Source organism: Dendrobates tinctorius, unplaced genomic scaffold (assembly GCF_039654945.1).
Source record: "Dendrobates tinctorius isolate UK_male_01 unplaced genomic scaffold, ASM3965494v1 ptg000022l, whole genome shotgun sequence".
NCBI lineage: Eukaryota > Metazoa > Chordata > Amphibia > Anura > Dendrobatidae > Dendrobates > Dendrobates tinctorius.
The window spans coordinates 116558362-116566427 of record NW_027361690.1 but is presented as its reverse complement, the minus strand read 5'-3'; positions in this window follow the sequence as shown (position 1 = coordinate 116566427).

Here is an 8066-nt window from a genome sequence, read left to right as displayed (position 1 = left end):
GGCACTCTTCTGTCTGTGTCCGCCATTGCCCCTCTATGAGGCCTTTATGCCCTAATACTGCAGATTCTGTAGATGAGGATTGTCTTCATGAAGTGTTTTATATGTAACAAAATCAAGAGACTTCAGTGAACTGGTGAAAAAAGATAAATTCTTGTAAAATTTGGTTCATGATGTGGAAATCGAAATACAAGCAATATCCATAAAATTTCAAGCTGAACTTGGGACAACTGAAGTGATGGTTTCAATTTGTACCAATGACTTAAGAAAGGCTCAAAAGGTACAAAAAGCTCAAACTGAATTCTCCAAAGTGTTCTTTGAGAAACCTTCTGGAAGATTCAGACCACTGTCATGTTTCTAGAAAACAAAATGAAGCTCCCTCTCTCCCACCGTGGAGGATTCATAATGTTGTGGGGCTGGAGGCCTTATTCTATCAATAATGAGGATGATTAAGACATTATAAACAGAATATTCGCTCAAATGTAAGTAAAAATTGTGTCCATCAAAACTGGCCTCGTGGTCAAGTAAGATCACAACCAAACAAGACACACCAAAAGGGTCGAGAGGGAAAAGTGGACTTTAGGAATGAGCCCTGAGCCCAATCCAATAGAAAAATTTTGGAAAAAGCTGAAATCTGATATCGGGAAAAGGAAACGGCAAATATTCAAGCTTTGGAAAATTGTAACGGAAGAGTGGTGGGAAGCACAGGAAAAAACGATCAGGAATAAAACGCAGACGTTTCTTAAGTATGATATAAAACCGAGAAGGCCCCACATTAATAAAGGTTCTGTACTTAGGCCCCAAATAGTTAATATGAAGATCTGTGGCTCTTGAGAAGTACAGCGCTGTATGTATGATGGCGTATTTTGCATGGATATAGTGACGTATTCGGGGCTGCGTGGCCAATACGTCATTAATCCTGAATGAGACGTTGAAGTGCTAGATCAGGAATGAAATCTTCAGGGAAGCACGTCTGCGTCAGATGCTTGCATAATGCAGACTGGACAACCTTGGAAGCTGCTGTGTCAGCGCACCGTCCTCCGTGCCAGCGCACCGTCCTCCGTGCCATGGTATATGCTGCAGAGCTCCTGACATCCTCATCAGCACGGGCGGCTGTCTCTGCAGAGCCCTGTCCTGCAGATCAGATATTGATGCTGTACTGCCGCATTGTGAGAGAGAAGCCCCCATCTACATGCGGCTTCACTGCAGAGCTGCTGCAATCTGGAGGTGGGAGACAGCATCACCAATACTGATGAATCATTCAGTGATGCCCCCCGGGCTCGGCTTTGTCGCTGGCGCTGATGAAACATGTGTATGAAGAAGTCAGCCAGTTACAGTATGTAGCACTCTCACATCTGCTAACCCAAGGTTCATTCATTTACTGTGTTTTTCATGTAAAGAAATAGTTAATAAATGCTAGATGGGGCCTCTACCGATTATTAGAATGGGGGATACCGGTCCGCACTCCCCGCCATGACGATGGTAAAGTGTATCACACAGCGGTCAACAATGTGAGATGTTGATTTTTGCAGTTCTATGGTGATAACAGAACACTCCATTTATGAGGGTCCAATGTTCTAACAATCAGGATTTATGCTGTTGGCCCCCAACCAATCTAACATTTCTCACTGATCCTGTCATGGGAAGCCTAGGTAACTTTAGGCTGAAACCCCGGGGCACCTGCGGTGTCCCTCAGACTAGGGGAAACCCTGTCTGTCCCTCAACCCAGAGTTTACACTGAAGGTGTGCCTGCCTGGGCCTCCACCCTGTCCTTGTCTCCTGTCCAGCCCTAAGCTGAACCCACCACCCTCCACCCAGTGAGGAGACCAAACACCAGACCCCACAAATAAGTATGGACAGGGATAACGGAAATGCACCACACCACGTACACACAGGGGAATACAGTAATGTGCAAGGGCAACCAAATAATACAACACAGGGAGGCAAAATGGCAACAATGGAATATACTACACCAGCAACCGTATGCTCCTTAGACCACCACTCCAGACCGGTATCTCTTATCACAAGGCAAGAGCTATAGTCGGCGACGCCCATAGTCACACAGGGCAATTTAAAGACAGAGGGCGTGGCTAAGCCCTCAGCCAGAATGACCTCCTGGTTAACCCAATCCAAGCCAGATCAGAAGAGCAACCAGCGCCGCTGAGAACCATGTGGTAGGATGGGGTATTACCGCTGTCTGCTGGACACCCTGGTGCGACCAGTGTTCGACATGACAGTACCCCGCCTTCTACGAGGGACCCCAGGAACCTCACAATGTCGAGGACCCGGCTTGTCCGGATGGCGGCGATGAAACACTGTAATCAGTCGGTCCGCATGTATGTCCGAGGCCGGCACCCAAGTCCTCTCCTCAGGACCATAGACACGCCAGTGGACCAGGTACTGTAGAGTGCGACGCACTACCCGAGAGTCCACCACCTTGGACACCTCAAACTCCAACGTGCCATCCACCAAGACGGGAGGTGGTGGCACGGGAGAAACATCAACAGCACCCACGACTTTCTTAAGTAACGCCTTGTGAAACACATTATGTATCTTGTACACGGCAGGTAACTCTAAACGAAATGCCACAGGGTTGATAATTGCGGAGATGCTAAATGGACCAATGAACCTGGGCCCTAACTTAAGTGATGGTATTTTGAGCTTGATGTTCCTTGTAGACAACCACACCCAATCACCCACACACAGGTCCGGACTAGGCACACGTCTACCGTCAGCCACACGTTTATACCTAGAACCTACCTTCAGCAAGCGCTGCTTTACTCTCCTCCAAACGGATGACAATTGTGCTCCCAACTGGTCCTCCTCAGGGACGTCCGCAGAGCTCCCTTGGCGCAAGGTACAGAATTGGGGATGTTGACCATAAACACAAAAGAAAGGAGATTCCCCAGACGATTCCTGACAATGATTGTTTATTGCGAATTCAGCCAGAGGAAGAAACGCCGACCACTCTTCCTGATTGTCAGACACAAAACAGCGTAAGTATTGTTCCAGGTTTTGGTTCATACGCTCAGTCTGCCCATTCGACTGAGGATGGAAATCCGATGAATGAGACAATTTAATCCCTTGGCGTGAACAAAAAGCTCTCCAAAATTTTGCCACAAATTGTGTACCTCTACTATCAGATACAATGTCAGACGGGACACCATGAAGTCTGACCACCTCGCGAATAAATACCTGAGCAAGGGTCTTCGCATTGGGCAAAGATGGCAAAGCAACAAAATGCGACATTTTAGAGAACCGATCAACTATTACCAGAATGACCGTGTTCCCAGCCGAGGAGGGCAAATCCGTAATGAAATCCATGGAAATCTCAGTCCATGGCTTACTGGGCACACAGAGAGGATGCAATGTGCCAGCAGGACGGGAGCGTGGTGTCTTGGCCCGTGCGCACGTGGTACAGGCTGACACATATGAGGCCACGTCCTGCCGGATTTTGGGCCACCACCAAAAACGACGTGATACAAGTTTCAGAGTGCCCTTAACTCCTGGGTGACCTGCCAGGACAGTATCGTGATGTTCCCCTAACACTTTTAAGCATAGGTGTAGTGGCACAAACGATTTATTAGGAGGCAGATCCGGCGGTACCTCTTCCTGAGCATCAGCAATCTCTGCCTCAACCTCTGTCGTGAGAGCCGAGACCACAACTCCCTTTTGGAGGATAGGCACCGGATCCTCACGTGGCTCTCCACCCGGAAAACATCTGGACAAGGCGTCCGCCTTAGTATTCTTAGAACCTGGTCGGTATGTCACAAAAAAATTGAACCGGGTGAAGAATAACGCCCAGCGAGCCTGTCTGGGGGACAGGCGTTTAGCAGACTCTAAATAAAGCAGATTCTTATGGTCTGTTATGACAGTAATCTGATGGACAGCCCCCTCCAAGAAGTGTTGCCATTCCTCAAATGCCAACTTGATGGCCAACAATTCCGTGTTACCAATATCGTAATTACGCTCAGCCGGCGACAGTTTCTTGGAGACGTAGGCACACGGATGCAATTCGCCCAAGGATGGACCCTGAGACAGTACCACCCCCACTCCAACCTCAGATGCATTCACCTCCACGGTAAAAGGTAGGGAGACCTCAGGATGAACCAGGATGGGAGCTGAAGCAAAACTGTTTTTGAGGATTTCAAACGCGAGCACAGCAGCCTCAGACCAGTCAGAAAAATTGGTACCTTTTTTAGTCATGTCGGTGAGCGGCTTAGCAATCATAGAAAAATTCTTAATAAATTTCCTATAATAGTTTGAAAAGCCCAGGAATCGCTGAAGCGCCTTGAGATTATCAGGCCGATCCCACTGCAGCACCGCTTGCACCTTAGCGGTGTCCATTTTAAACCCTGAGGCGGAAATTACATAACCCAAAAAAGGTAATTCTTGGACGACAAATACACATTTCTCAAGCTTGGCATAGAGCTTGTTTTCCCTGAGCAACTGCAATACCTGCCTAACATGCTCTATGTGTGCATCACGGTCGCGTGAGTAAATAAGAATGTCATCAAGGTATATAATAACAAATTTCCCCAAGAGATGAGAAAAGACATCATTTATGAAATGTTGAAATACTGCTGGCGCGCTCGTCAACCCAAATGGCATCACCAAATTCTCAAAATGACCCTCAGGGGTATTAAATGCTGTCTTCCATTCATCCCCTTGACGGACTCTTATGAGATTGTACGCCCCCTGATGTCAAGCTTGGAAAACCATTTGGCACCAGACACCTGGTTGAACAAATCGGGTATCAGTGGCATCGGGTATGGGTCACGAACCGTAATCTGGTTGAGTTCCCTAAAATCCAGACACGGGCGTAATCCGCCATCTTTCTTCTTGACAAAGAAGAACCCCGCCGCCAATGGAGATGATGAAGGCCTGATGTGCCCTTTGCTTAGACTCTCTGCAATGTATTCTTTGAGAGCTTGCCTCTCAGGACCTGAGATATTAAACATCCTGGCTTTCGGTAACTTGGCCCCCGGTTTTAACCTAATAGCACAGTCATAGGGTCGGTGCGGTGGCAGCTCTGAACAACCTCTTTCAGAAAATACATCAGCAAAGTCCGGCAGTGGCTCCGGGATGCTGGAAGTCACAGCGGAGATACACGCGGCCAGACAACTCTCCTGGCAATATCTGCTCCACTGGATTAAGTCCTGGGTTTTCCAATCGATCACCGGATTGTGCATAGACAACCATGGAAACCCCAGAACTACCTGAGCAGGTAAATTACTGAGCACCTTACATGTTACCCACTCAGAGTGTAGGACCCCAATGTGGAGTTTTACATCAGCCACAAACTCTTTAATCTCCCCTTGTGAGAGAGGGGAGGCATTGATGGTAACCACCCGGATAGGATTAGGCAGCGTCTCCACCTTAAATCCCGCTGTACGTGCAAACTTTTCATCAATGAGATTAGCGGCTGAACCACTATCTACAAATACAGTAATCGACAGCTCTTGGCCCCCGATAACTACCTTGGCAGGGAGCAAACACTGGGAGACCACCACGGAGGATATGCAAAGGCTCAGACAAGACTCCTCCAAACCCTCTGAGCCTAGCAGTTTTCCGCCGGCACGTCTTTCTTAGGTACCAGGGGGCAAGGATTAATAAAATGTCCTTTTTTGCCACAAAAAAAAAACAGACCCCTTGCTTTCTGGGCAAGGGACATTTATGCTTGTTATTATGTGTAAGTGATATACCAGCGATCTGCATAGGTTCCACGGATTCACCTGAAGCGACCTCACCAGAGACTGCCCCCCCACAGGCAATGTCTCCTGCGACCTCTGACGAAAACGGCGATCAATGCATACTACAAGCACCATAGCAGCCTCCAGAGAAGCGAGAGTCTCATACATTAGCAGAGCTTGTTTTACTCTTTCAGAAACCCCATGCAAAAATTGACTCCTTGGTGCAGGGTCATTCCATTGCGTGTCCACAGCCCAGCGACGAAATTCCGTACAATAATCCTCCGCCAGTCTCTCACCCTGGAGTAGAGAGCGTATTTTATACTCTGCTAACGCCAGTCTGTCAGGATCGTCATAGATTAAACCCAGAGCAGAAAAAAAAAAGGTCTACGGACTCAAATGCAGGTGAATCAGACGGTAGTGAAAACGCCCATGCTTGTGGATCACCACTCAAGCAAGGAAATTACCAAGCCCACACGCTGAGCCTCATTTCATGAGGAGAGTGGACGCATGCGAAAATACAATTTGCAGGATTCACGAAATACAACGAACTTACAGCGATCACCAGAAAATCGTTCAGGTAACTTAGGTTCAGCTGCCCTGACTGCTGCCTCAGTTTGCACAGCAGGAACTGACAGGCCTTGCTGCTGGACCGCCCCCCTCAGTTCAGTGACCTGTATGGACAGAGCCTCCAGCTGCTTGGTTATGGAGACTATAGGATCCATGGTAAATAATTCCTATTTTTTTTTTTCTCTCTTTTTGGGCCGACTATAATGTCATTGGAAGCCTATGTAACTTTAGGCTGAAACCCCGGGGCCCCTGCGGTGTCCCTCAGACTAGGGGAAACCCTGTCTGTCCCTCAACCCAGGGTTTACACTGAAGGTGTGCCTGCCTGGGCCTCCACCCTGTCCTTGTCTCCTGTCCAGCCCTAAGCTGAACCCACCACCCTCCACCCAGTGAGGAGACCAAACACCAGACTCCACAAATAAGTATGGACAGGGATAACGGAAATGCACCACACCGCATACACACAGGGGAATACAGTAATGTCCAAGGGCAACCAAATAATACAACACAGGGAGGCAAAATGGCAACAATGGAATATACTACACCAGCAACCGTATGCTCCTTAGACCACCACTCCAGACCGGTATCGCTAGCACAAGGCAAGAGCTATAGTCGGCGACGCCCATAGTCACACAGGGCAATTTAAAGACAGAGGGCGTGGCTAAGCCCTCAGCCAGAATGACCTCCTGGTTAACCCAATCCAAGCCGGATCAGAAGAGCAACCAGCGCCGCTGAGAACCATGTGGTAGGATGGGGTATTACCGCTGTCTGCCGGACACCCTGGTGCGAACAGTGTCCGACATGACAGATCCACTAGAAAGGCGATTAGTGTATTATTTTGCCGCCTGAACTATACACACCAAGAATCGGAGATCAGCCATAAGCGTCTTGGAGGGGTTGTCCACTACTCGGACAACACCTTTTCAATCTCTTGTTTCCCCCTTGTAAAATAATAACACCTATACAGTATTCACCTCCGCCGCCGTTCCAGCGGTGTCATCACTGGCTCTCAGGGATCGTGTGACATTGTTATGTCATGCAATCCCCGGGAAAACCAGCCCCAACACATCTGGAACAGCACAGGCACCGGAGGTGAGTATAGGTGTTATTATTTTACAAGGGGGAAACGTGGGATTGAGAAGGGGTTGTTCCAGCAGTGGACTACCCTTTTAAGAATTTATGTTTTACTCTGAAATACAGCTACTTTTCACAAAATAACCTAGTTGAAAACATTGCCGGGGAGGAGTTGACTAGACCAAGAGGCTAGCTTCTCCCTTCCTCTCAGGTAGCCTGACTATTCTCTCCTTATGCGTGTTTAGGGAATGGCTTGACCTGTCAGCCTTGCTGAGCTAGCTTGGAGAAGCTGACGGGGACTGGCCTCTTGGACTAATTAGCTCCTCCCCAGCCATGCTTTTAACTATGTTATTCTGTGAAATGCTACTGCATTTTAGAGAAAACAGTGTCACAGGGATACCACGACAGAGAGGGCCAAAAGACCACGCTGTCTGGTTACACAAATCCCTGCACGTATTAGATCTGCTTCACCTTCTTTTTAGCAGTGCAGGTCTTCCTTGCTCTGTTATTACAAGGGTTAATCAGTTCTGTCTATCTTCTGAAGCTGTCCATTCTGAATTGTCTCAGCTGTTCTGTGTTGGCCACTTCTCTCAGGTGTATATGCTCACCTCTTGCACTACTGAATTTCTGGTGATAGTTTACAACTTCCTGGTTTGGTGGTGAAGGAGAGTTCCGAAGTAGTAGCAGTCTGTTTCTGTTGTTAACAGGAAATATCTGCATAGATTTGCTGCGAGTGCA